We start from the raw sequence: 12,699 nt of genomic DNA, 5'->3' as shown, positions 1-12,699 counted from the left end.
GGTGAGTGACTAGGCAGAATAGAGGTGTAGGGGTGAGGTTCAGCCTAGTCTGTAGACATGCAAAATTGCCAAAACACAGGCTGCTAAAATGAGGGAAAAGAATGAAATAACATCTGGTAAACTGAGGCCCCAATTCACAGCCTCCCTGTATCCATACGATTCGACTCATAACTTTCTTTCATTCTGAGTCATAACATGTCTTGCTTTGACCAATGGGATATTATTAAATGTGACACAAACAGAGCATTGAAAAGCACATGTGTGTTGCCATCCCACCCTCCTGCACAATTGGGCTGGCCGGCTTTTGGACACCAGGGACTACTTTGAGAACCTCCCTAAACTAGCCTATTGAAGGGATGGGAGCACAGATGAGAGACATGTAGAGCAGGACAGAGTTGTTGAAATCAAGGAGAGCTGAGATGGTCAGCTAACCACTAATACATGAGCAAGGCCAGCTAAATAATCAGAATCTAGGTTAGATAAGCATAGTTTCCCCAGCTAACAAGTGGACTCATGAAAATAATAAATGGTTGCCATTTTAAGACACTATGTTTTGGGATATTTTGTTACACAGTCATAGCTAACTGATATAACTTGGATAATTACCCTTCCAAATAACCAAGATATTGAAAGCGGAGGTTGTCAGGAGTCTCCCTAAATCTAAATTGAAGATCACAATTTAAAAATATTGTCTCCAACAGTCAAAAGAATTAAAATAACAAGTTACCTAGGAAAAAAGACTTCTCAATTTTCTGGTTAAAGTTTTTTAAGTCATTTAACAACAACAGAACTATGATGAAATACATTCAATGTAACTGCAATTCCAAGATGAACTACTGACATGCCCTTAAATTATAAAAGGTGATCTTTTACAAGTATAAATATGTTATAGAGAAGCAGGAGACTGCTGCTTTTCTTTGTGGGCTCCAATAAAAACAAAATGAAACCACATATGTTCACTTCATCCTTCACTAATCCTTCCCTAGCCTCATCACATGGGGACTTGTGATTCCCACAGCACTGGAGACTGTTTTCAAGAAAGGAAACTATTCCTTCTTTCATCTTTAAAAAAACTAACCACCTTCCTGTCCATGTACCAAATGTACCTACTTAAAGAACTATAGCTTAAATACACCAGTGATAATTTGCTTCTATTCAGGCTTTCGTACTGACAGAAGCACTACTTTTTCCCCTTCCAAGGTTACCCGTCTGTCTTTTTTCTGGGCATTTTTCCCAGGGGGTCTGCACTAAAGCATGAGCTGTCACATTACAGAAGTAACAAAGCAGACATCCGAAGAACACACACACTGTTTTAAAGAGGTTTTCTCACCCAACCTCCTTCTCACTCACAGCCTCATACTCAGCCCAGGCGAGGTTTTACTTCATGCAGAATACATTTTATGTTCTGTTCCATAAAAATACACATCTTTGTATGAGACTAAACTGGGACATGTTGAGAATATTATTAAAGATACAATACTAAGTCCTCTTCTCGCTTAGTGTCATGTACTCCTCCTGTGTAATGTCTTAGTTCTTTTTAAAATACTACATACAGAACACCACAGCGGGGAGCCTTATATACAACAGAAATTTATCGCTTACAGTTCTGGAGGTGGGAAGTCCAAGATCAGGGTGCCAGAATGGCCCAGTGAGTGCCCTCTCCAGGGTGCAGACTGTTCTTTGTATCCTCAGTTGGTAGCTGGACCTGGAGAACTCTTTTGGGCTGCTTTTATGAGGGTATTATCTCCATTCACTAAGGCTGTGCTTTATGACTTCAACATCGCCCCAAAGGCCCCAACTCCTACTATTGGCCATGAGGATTTCAACATATGAATTTGTGGGGGATCCAAACAGCCTATAGCATGTGGTAAGCAGAGCATGAGTTCTTGTCTCCTTTTTATAGGCAAGGAAGCTGAGACTGGGGGTGGCAATGTGAATTTCTGAGGTCTCTCTTCTATAGAGTGACTAATTAGAATTCAAAGCCAGGTTCAGAGTCCTTTCCTATGCAGAATGGTCCAGAAGAATACAATGTAGGAAAATTCAAAAACATTTTTCTACAGAAAAGATGAAGACCAAAAATATATGTAAGACGAAAGATAAAAAACAGTTAAGTGGGAAAAGAGGTGATAGAGGCATTTACATTTTCATTGGACAACTGTGTAAGAAAAGCAGCTAATAACTGGAAACATTTCTAGAATACTCTATAGAACACAAGAGAAGGCTATGTAATTTTACATTATGTTATGTACTAATAAAAGGAGAGCAACAAAGACCGAAGTGACAATCTCCATCCCACTTCACTTGACAATGACACTGTCATCTCCTGTTAACTTTCTAAATGTGCTATTGTGGGTTGTTTATTCTTTACCCAACATAGGCTACTGCAATTAATCCTTGTTTATCCACAATATATTTAGGAGAAGCAATGCTACAGGTAATTGACTATGCAAATTAGCAGAGACTACTAAACACAGTAACATCTCATTTATTTCAGACTCTGCCCAAAACTGTAAGGCTCCAACTCTACCGTTGTGTTGCAAAAGCAGCAGGAGACAATATATAAACTAATGAGTGTGTGTTGCAATAAAACTTTATTTACAAAAGCAGATTTGGCCCACAGGAAATACTTTAAGAATCTCTACTTAAAACATAACCCTCCATGCTGCCTGTCTCTGTCTCTGTCTCTCTCTCTCAGAAATTAATAAAAAAACATTAAAACGTTTTTAAAAAAATAAAATAAAAAACATAACCCTCTCCCAAAAGGAAAAAATGCACTCACATTCTTACTTACTCTCAGGGGGAGAACAAACACCCTGAGCGAATGCTCATTCTCTCATTTGATATACTATTTTTTAAAAAACTGTACTATTTTCGAGTCCTCTGAGTGGCTCAGTCAGTTAAGAACCCGACTTCAGCTCAGGTCATGATCTTGCAGTACTTAAGTTCGAGCCTTAAGTTCTGTGCTGACAGCTCAGAGCCTGGAGCCTTCTTTAGATTCTGTGTCTCTCTTGCTCTCTGCCCCTCCCCCTCTCACATTCTTGTCTCTCTCAAAAACAAATAAGCATTAAGATAAACAAATAAACAAACTAGGCTATTTTCTTGCTTATAATCTACAGCAAAAGAGAACTAGGAATTTCAAAGGAGAAGCGCTAACCAAGGCTAGCAAAGGAAAGGGCAAAGGCTTTAGAAGAGACAGAAGACAAAAACAGCAAAGCATCCTGGACCAGCTAGTTTAGGGGTAAAACACTTTTCCTAAACCCGTCACTATCATCGTCATCATTTCTGCATCACCTGATTCAGTATCAATTACTTAGAGCAAACTTCCATTTTTCATAGTCATAATGATGATTCTGAATCGCCAAAGATTCCATCTAATCTTGTTAAGACAGAAGAAACACACCCACATAAAGGACCCATTTAGAAAGACCCATCAAAACTGGCTATTAAAAGACCATAGGAAGACAAACATTTATAAAGCACTTACTACAAGTCATGCATCATTCCAAATGGTTTTATGTATATTAATTTATTTAATGTACACAATAATCCAACCAGGTCGACATTATTACTATCCCACTTTTCAGTTAAGGAAATTGAAGTACAGGGAGATTAACACAGATAGACACAGCTACAAAGAGGCAGAGAGGAGATTTGAACCCAGGTAGTCTGGCTCCAGATACCAGTTCTTTATCAATTGCTACACTATGCCAAGACATTACCTTATAATGGTACTGGGCTGCCTTATTTCAAAGACTATGAACATGAGAAGATACATGTAAAATCTCTACTAAATATAATATGATCTTCAGAATCTAACCTTTGAGACATGTCAATGTTTTCAATGCCTTGGGAGTAAAAACTAGTAAGTCTCTATTATTTTCGTTCAGTTTCACCAAAATAAAGAGGGACACCTAGGTGGCTCAGTCGGTTGAGTGTCTGACTTCAGTTGAGGTCACGATCTCATTGTTCTGGAGTCCGAGCCCCACAATGGGCTCCATTCTGACAGTCAGAGCCTACTTACCTACTGTCTCTGCCCCATCCCTGCTCACACTTTTTCTCTCTCAAAATAAATAAATCAACTTTAAAAAAAAAAAAAAGAGCTTTTAGACCTTTGAGTGAGGAGACTTTGTTCTTTTTCAATGTTGCATTGAAAACCGTTTTTGGAATGAACCAGACCAATAAACAAGTAAATGGAGTTATGGGAAAATTCTTTTTAAGGACTCCTAGTTCAATTGGATAAATATGAGTATGTAAAATGACTTAGTCCTTCTATTTCTTAGATCAGGATATGGAGATTAAAACAGATTTTTATTTGTTGTCTTTATTTCTTAAATAGCTAAATTGTAAAATTGGCCTATATGGAAAGAAAGTTATTTGGTTGTTTAAATAACTAAGGTTATTATTGGCTTATCCCCCAACAAAAATATTTGTCCCTAATGTATCCAGAGTAAAGGGCTAAAATCAGCTTATGATGTTTTATTAAAAGAAAATTGAAAGTTTATGGAGAGATTTTTTTTTAATAGCAATGACCTGAAAAATATTTTTGGTTACTAAACGGGCATCTGCATTCTTTTTTATTTGTGCCATGAATATTTTTGCTAATTGCTAGATGCTCGGAGTACAGAGATATCTTTTAGGTTTTAGAAAATAGTCTACAAACCAAACTTATATTAGTTTCACCATTTGTTCACTCCATGCAACAAATTGTTGCTCAAAAGCAAGATTCTCTTCGTAGGTAGATGAGCACTTTTCCCCAATGACATGTTAACACTCACTGTACAACTTAAAAAATACTCAAGGAATTGGAAAGAGTGAAAAAGTTGCCAATTATTCATTTTCTTCCTGGGCTTTTCTGAAACTACAAAGTGAGGGATTCAAATACCTAACAAAGAAGATGACAGGCTAGGTGCGTGAGAAAAACATCCTATTACCTCTTTTTTTCACAATAGGATATAAAGATTAAATCAACAGTGATCTTTATAATCATAATTTTCATAAAATTATATTTTAATAATCTTGTAAATTTGTGAACATCAGAGAGTAAGAATTTAAAAGTAGGGTCACCTGGGTGGCTCTGTCAGTTAAGCCAAAGGCAGCCTCGGCTCAGGTCCTGATCTCATAGTTCCTGAGTTCAAGTCCCATATGGAACTCTGTGCTGACAGCTCGGAGTTTGGAGCCTGCTTCAGATTGTGTGTCTCCCTCTCTCTACTTCTCCCTCTCCCCTGCTCCTATTCTGTCTCTCTGTCTCTCTCAAAAATAAACATTAAAATAAATTTTGTTAATAAAAAAATAAAAATAAACTTAAAGAATTTAAAAGTAAAGTTATATTCCTAATTTCTTCTAGATGATAAATAATGTATTTTTTAAATTTAAGCTTTGGTTAGTTGTTACAAGGCCTAGATTTACGTGGACATACTAGAGAACAGAAAGAAAAGAAACAGAAAGAAGAGAAGAAGTGGAATAAAAAGGAAAGAAGAGGGGTGCCTGGGTGGCTCAGTCGGTTAAGTGTCCGACTTCGGCTCAGGTCATGATCTCACAGTTAGTGGGTTCGAGAGCCACATCGGGCTCTGTGCTGACAGGTAGCTCAGAGCCTGGACCCTGTTTCGATTCTGTGTCTCCCTCTCTCTCTGACCCTCCCCTGCTCATGCTGTCTCTCTCCCTCTCTCTCTCAGAAATAAATAAAACAGTGAAAATTAAAAAAAAAAAAAAGGTTTCTTCTCCCCAAGAGAAGATTCCACTTAAAAAACAAAAAAAAAAAAAAAAAAAAAAAAAAAAAAAAAGGGAAAGAAGAGTAAAGAAAAAAAATGGTAGAAATTGGTTGGTTGATCACCAAACTAACTTTCTATTTTTTGCAGACAGAAATAGGACTGCATGCTGTATCTAGGTGAGGCCATGTGACCAAACTCTGGCCACAACAATGTGAACAATCCTTGGTATGTCTTCCCCTCTGCCACAGGCACAAGGACCTGGTGGTAATGAGAGCAGGGCCCCCGAGAACAGCACTTGAATGAGAGAAATGTGCCCATCAAGATCCATTTTAATAAACTGGTATAGTTACCATGAAAAGCAGTAGGGAGGTTCCTTAAAAAGTTAAAAATGGAGCTACCATATGATCCTGCAATTCCACTTCTGCGTATATCCCCAAAGGGAATACAAACAGGATGTTAAAGAATTATCTGTGCTCCCATGCTGATTGCATTATTATTCATAATAGCCAAGACATGGAAACAACCTAAGCAACCTTGATGGATGAATGGATAAAGAGTGAGAAATATAGGGGCGCCTGGGTGGCTTAGTCAGTTAAGCGTCCGACTTTCGCTTAGGTCATGATCTCGCGGTTCGTGGGTTCGAGCCCCGCATCGGGCTCTGTGCTGACTGCCAGCTCAGAGCCTGGAGCCTATTTCAGAGTCTGTATCTCCCTCTCTCTCTGACCCTCCTCTGCTCACCCTGTCTCTCTCTCCTAGAAGTAGAAAGAAAGAAAGAAAGAAAGAAAGAAAGAAAGAAAGAAAGAAAGAAAGAAAGAAAGAAAGAAAGAAAGAAAGAAACATGAATATGCACTGGAATATTATTCATCCACAAAAAAGAAGGAAATCTTGCTAGTTGTGACAACATAGATGAAACTTGAGGCTGTTATGCTAAGCAAAATAAGGCAGAGAGAGAAAAAACAAATACTATAGGTTTCCACTTATGTGTGAAACCCATAAATGCTGAACTGCCATGGGATAGGGGGTTGGGGAAAAGAGAAGATATTGGTCAAAGAGTACAAACTTGCAGTTAGAACATGAATAAGGTGCAGGGATCTAAAATACACCATAGTGATTATGGTTAATAATACTGTGTTACATACTTGAAATTTGCCACGAGAATAAATCTTAGGTGTTCTCACTACAATAGGAGAAATAGTAATTACACCACATGATTACTGTTGCAAGGGTTAGCTAATGCTATGGCAGTAATCATTTTACAATCCACAAGTGTATTAAAACAACATGCTGTATAGCTTAAACTGACAAAGCATTGTATGTCACTTATGGCTCAATAAAGCTGGGGGGATAAAAGAAGTTTAAAAACATGATCTTATTAAGTTATTCAAGAGTGCCCTTACCCAATCACCAAAGGCACAAGAAAGTCAGGATAATGTCTCCAGCTAACAGTTTTCCATTCCATACTACAAATGAAATTCCTTTGTTTCTAGGAAGTTCTCTTATGTAATGCTGGGTAGGGTGCATGGGGTAAAGGTGGAAGAGGATCCATTTTATTTGTATTCGTTTTACTTACTGTGCTTCCTGTTTAATTTCATATAAAGAGAAAAAACATTCTCCAGGCAGTAGACATGCTTCAGATTAACAGATATTACTGCTGGGAAATAATCAAATGCACCCCAACAGTGAGCTCACACAGCTCAAGCACAGGACACGAATGTAGCCAATATTCCAAAAAGCATGATGATATTACAAAGTAGAACTACTGACAAATTTGAAATTTGAAACTAGTGACTGAACCTTCTGAGTTATTCAGTCATTTTGACCATTCATTTTATTCCTGGGATCAGCAACACTTTAAAACCTCCATAAGTATTCCATTACTCAATTTAATAGAGCGAGTCAAGGCAGGAATAAGAAGTCCAAGAATTCTGACTGAATTTCACAACTCGCTTTTTCCTGTAAGGAAACTACATCCTCTCAAACTTCAGCATTAGCAATTCTTAGTGTACCCAGTGAAGGAACGCTTATCTCAGTCCTGGCTTGGTTCTGTATAAATGGAAGGAAAATCACCACACAAGCTTAAACAAGAAAATCCATCCTGCCTGAGGGACACAGACACGGTTTAGAAAAGTAATCATTTATACTTTAATAGGCTGATAGTAACAGTTATCTTAAGTAACATTTATATGACACTTAGAAGTTTACTAAATATGTTATCATGTACAATATCACATTTACCTGTCACAGTAACCCGAATGGTATTTTTAATACTCCAGTAACTGATACATAAGGGCTGAGGTTCTAAAAGCCTTTGTAACATTTCAAGATTAAACAACGAAATCTTCCTTTGCTTTAAAAAGTATCTCTGGGGCATCTGGATGGCTCAGTTGGTTAAGTGTCTAACTTGGGCTCAGGTCATGATCTCACAGTTCGTGGGTTTCAAGCCCTGAGTGGGGCTCTGTACTGACAGGTCGGAGCCTGGAGCCTGCTTTGGATACTGTGTCTTCCTCTTTCTGGCCCTGCCCTGCTCATACTCTGTCTCTATCAAAAAAAAAAAATTTTTATTTTAAAAAAAGTACTTCTCCAATATTGAGAATACGCTCTTAAAATAGAGGAACTAGTGTCATGAGCGTGTGCAATACTATCAGTGTGTAGTTGCAAAATACATTACAATATACAAAGAATTAAAGCATTCTTTGACACACACTTTCTCATTGTGCTGCTGATACTCACCAGCACAGTAAAATACCAGGACATACGTCATCGTTTTCCTTTTACAGACATAGAGACTGAGACTTAGAAAAATTTAATGACCTGAGCATGAGCTCACTGACTGCAAGATTATTTCACTACGGCATTCTACCTCTTGAACCTGGAAGGGACACAGTCTTGCTAGTGACCAACAAAATGGGAAATTACATCAGCTGAACACATTCTATCATTGGAATAATTGCTTTTAAATTAAATAAAAGCTCCTCTTCTACCAATGGGTATTGTTGAGTTCCACAAGGTAGTATGCAAATCTAAGGCANTGAGGTGCCTCATTTGTTTTGCTCTGATTCCTTTAAAACATGCTCAAGGTGGAAGAGCAGCTCTTTTGAAAATGCCGAGAAAAAATTAAATTCTTGGGCAAAATTAAGCAATAAGATCAGTCCTATATATACACCACCGGAAAAAAAATGTCTTGGTGAAGATCAAGTCTTTCCAGAAGCAAAATTCACCAACTAATGCTGGAAAATCTAATTCAATCAAGAAATTTTTTTTTCAACTTGGATTTATGTCATTGCTCTAGTAGTTAGTGTTAATAGTTTCCAAGTGCCGATGTGTATTCATGAACACTTTGCAAATCATAACGTAATGCATTCCTTTTTGGATACATCTTTTGTCAAATCCATCTGTCTATGGCAGATATGCAAAGTCTTACAGATCCTTATCTGTAAAAGAACTTCCATGGTCAGACAAAAAAAATGGCTTTAGAAAATAAAGAGGAGGGGCGCCTGGGTGGCTTAGTCGGTTAAGCGTCCGACTTTCGCTTAGGTCGTGATCTCGCGGTTCGTGGGTTCGAGCCCCGCGTCGGGCTCTGTGCTGACTGCCAGCTCAGAGCCTGGAGCCTGTTTCAGAGTCTGTGACTCCCTCTCTCTCTGACCCTCCCCTGCTCATGCTGTCTCTCTCTCTCCCAGAAATAAATAAAACATTAAAAATTAAAAAAAAAAAAAAAAAAGAAAGAAAAGAAAAGAAAGAGGAGTGGAGAGAAAAAGAAAATATGTACTGGACATATTTCCTTTTTCACAATGCCTTGTTTATTGCTTTATGTCCAGTGGCCACCTGGCAACCCTCTACTCTTGCTTTTCTTAATATTCTGCCTTCTCACAAGAAGGAGATAATGACCCCGGCATCTCAGGGAGACCTGAAGAGTTTAAAGTCCTCCAGAAAGCATCAATTCAAGTCATCAATACTCCTAGTATATACACAGCACTATTTCTTTTTTCAATATTTTTTAAACTTTTTTTTTACTGTTTATTCATTATTGAGAGAGAGAGAGAAAGCGCCAACAGAGGGGGAGCAGAGAGAGGGAGACACAAAATCTGAAGCAGGCTCCAGGCTCCTAGCCATCAGCACAGAGCCTGATGGGGGGCTCAAACCCATGAAACGTGAGATCATGATCTGAACAGAAGTTGGACACTTAACCAAGTGAGGCACTTAGGAGCCTACACAGCACTATTTCTCTGAGCCCTAAACCCCTACTCTAGGTACCTTTTGAATTGCATGGACAGCTTATAGAAGTTTGATAATGAAGCATAAATCATTTTTATTTGATTCATCTAAATAACAGCCAAAGCAAGTTAATATAAAGAATGAAAGTAGGGAAAGGTGGAAGGGACCCTACCACAAGAAGGGGGTGCCAGCTTGGAAGTCAGAAGCCAGGTCAGATAAAGCAGCTTCCCCCTACTACATCTTAGTCTAGATGGGATTTGAACCACCCTGAGGGATGAGACTACATTCCTTTTATAGGTGCACCACTTTCTTCCACTAATACAGTCAGTTAGGAATGTAAAACAACGAGTGCTTCGACTATTAGTATTAGCATCTGTGGCTACCGACACTCAATAAATGAACTATTTTGTTTCCATAAAGGAACTCATACCCTGTCTTCATAAATGTAAATGTGTTTCTCAAATAATATACTAGAACTGTTTTTATTTAAAACTGTTTTACCTACTTTTAGTTGATACAGAAAAGGATCCTGTGTTGATGATTTTTCTTTCCTTTTTTTATGAACCTCATCCACTGGTGTGACCTAAGAACTCGGGTTTCAGCAAGTGAAAATATTTTTAACAAAACTTTGCATTTTCAAGTGTGATCTAAACAAAAATTTTGCAAAAACACAATTAATATTCCTTCCCTACCAGCAGATCATGTCAGTCATTTATACCAGTACAACCAAAAATAAACTGCTCTTGAGTATACAAATATTATTTTAATAGTTATTGGCAAGTAATCACTATAGCAATTAGAAGCTTTTATTTGCCACAGGAACCCACGATTTTACAAAACTGTTCAAATGATTTTTGCTTGAGGTTTACGTATACAACAAATATATACATTTGCTTCTGTAAGTCTGAAGAGAGAAAAATTACACAAAAAGCAAACTAGAAAACAAGTCAAATTATAAGAAATTACCTAGTTTTGTGCTCTACTGTGAAAAAGTATAAAAATTATTGGAAAAGAAGAAAAAATATTTCTAAGTACTAACTTCCTAGGCAAAAGCATTTTTTTAAATGAAAGGCTGGGGAAAAATCAATAGTGATTTAAAAGTAAAAAGTAAACTGCTTACAATCACCAGTCTCTATTCAGTATTAACTCCATCCTGCACTGCATACTATAGAAGATGATACAGCACTGATGTTTTCTAGTTTCTCATTTTAATCCACTCCAGCTTTATCTTAAACCTTGTCAACAGCAGAAGTCACCCCCAGCAATTATACAAACCTAACAACGGCTTCCCTGGACTAATTTGATCTTGATCCGCTGCAGCCACAAATTCCAATCCACATACTTTCTTCTGTTAGGCTCATGTCTGTGTGTATTCAATGTACTTCTTTTAAGGCTTTTGAAAACAAGCAAGTGATTTCTCATTCGGCTCTCTACCACATAAACAGAACCACCGAGGAGCATTTCTATACATATAAAAATGCTCTAGCTATTCAGAGTATGTCTTAAGTCAGCTTCATAGGACAGTGCAGAAAAGTACCACTGCCGTAATTGTACATTTCTACTTTCTCTGTGCTCTAACTGCCGTGTACCTGTGTCCCAGAGGGACTGCTATCATTTGCTGCTCCCTTACAGATTTGGACATTGGGGGTGGGAAATCGTGAAACTTGCCGGACTCCAGTGCTCTCTCAGCCGTTGCTAGCAGCCTGTTTTAACGTGCTCGTGTTGGACCTTTGTCACCTTACTGACCCCATAAAACAAACAAGGCTAGCAAATGCACTGAATAGCCGCCTTGAAAATGCAGCTTGACTGTGACCCGTGGCAAAAAAGCTCAAATCACCCTGCCGGGTTTTATAAGCTTTAAGATTAATTGTACTGAACTTGAAACATATAGTACAACACTTTGAAAATGAATCATCTACTAATTCAGTATTTTCTAATTACAATCACTCCCTCTCGGGGCATGGAATTAATTTACTGAGTTACCAAAAAAAAAAAAAGAGTCAGTATTACTCACACAGTCTTGAAGATGCAATGTCAGCTATTTAGGACAGAAACATCCAAGGCCGTGTTAGAACTCAGTTACGACTACATATGCGTTAAAGCAGGAACTGGCAGGCCTCTGGACTACAGCAACTATAGGACTCGTGCTTCTAGTGCACGGGGCTATAATTTATGAAACTGAGCCCCAGATCCAGCCAATCACTTAGCTCCTCATAACAAGTCTAACTGGCTCTGGAAAGCTGAAAGGACTGCACTAGAACAACAAAGATGAGATATTCCACACAATAATGTGCTTATCTGGAATCACTTCTCCCTGCAAGGCCAGAGAAAAATCACAGCTTCATTGTCAGAGGGAAGGAGAACAGATGACCGGGAAGAACGCGACTAGATGTGGAGCAAGATCTTGTCTGGCTTGGCAATCTCAACCACGCCTGCATTAAGGGACCAAGCTACCCCCAGAAGTCCAAGGGCAACTACAGCAGCAAAGCCGGAGGTAATTCTCATCTTTTTATTTTTAGTAGGAGTGATGCTGAGTCAAAATCATATCCATGAAGTCACTTGGGCAGCTAGGTGTGCTTCAATTTTATCTTTTTCCATTCCTGTCTTTTTTACAATCATTCGCTATTAATTAAGTAGGAGTCGGGGGAGGCTTCATGCACATGAGACACGCTTGAAACCAAAATGATCATTTGTGGAGGAAGAGATCATTTTTCAGAACCGTTTTAGAGCTACCTTTCCAGATGGGCAGACTTCCCTCCTGCCCCCCCTTCCCCCCCCC

This window comes from Crocuta crocuta, unplaced genomic scaffold (assembly GCF_008692635.1).
Source record: "Crocuta crocuta isolate KB4526 unplaced genomic scaffold, BGI_CrCroc_1.0 scaffold91-1, whole genome shotgun sequence".
NCBI classification, from domain to species: domain Eukaryota; kingdom Metazoa; phylum Chordata; class Mammalia; order Carnivora; family Hyaenidae; genus Crocuta; species Crocuta crocuta.
The sequence above is the reverse complement of the archived record's forward strand: the minus strand, read 5'-3'. Positions refer to the sequence as shown.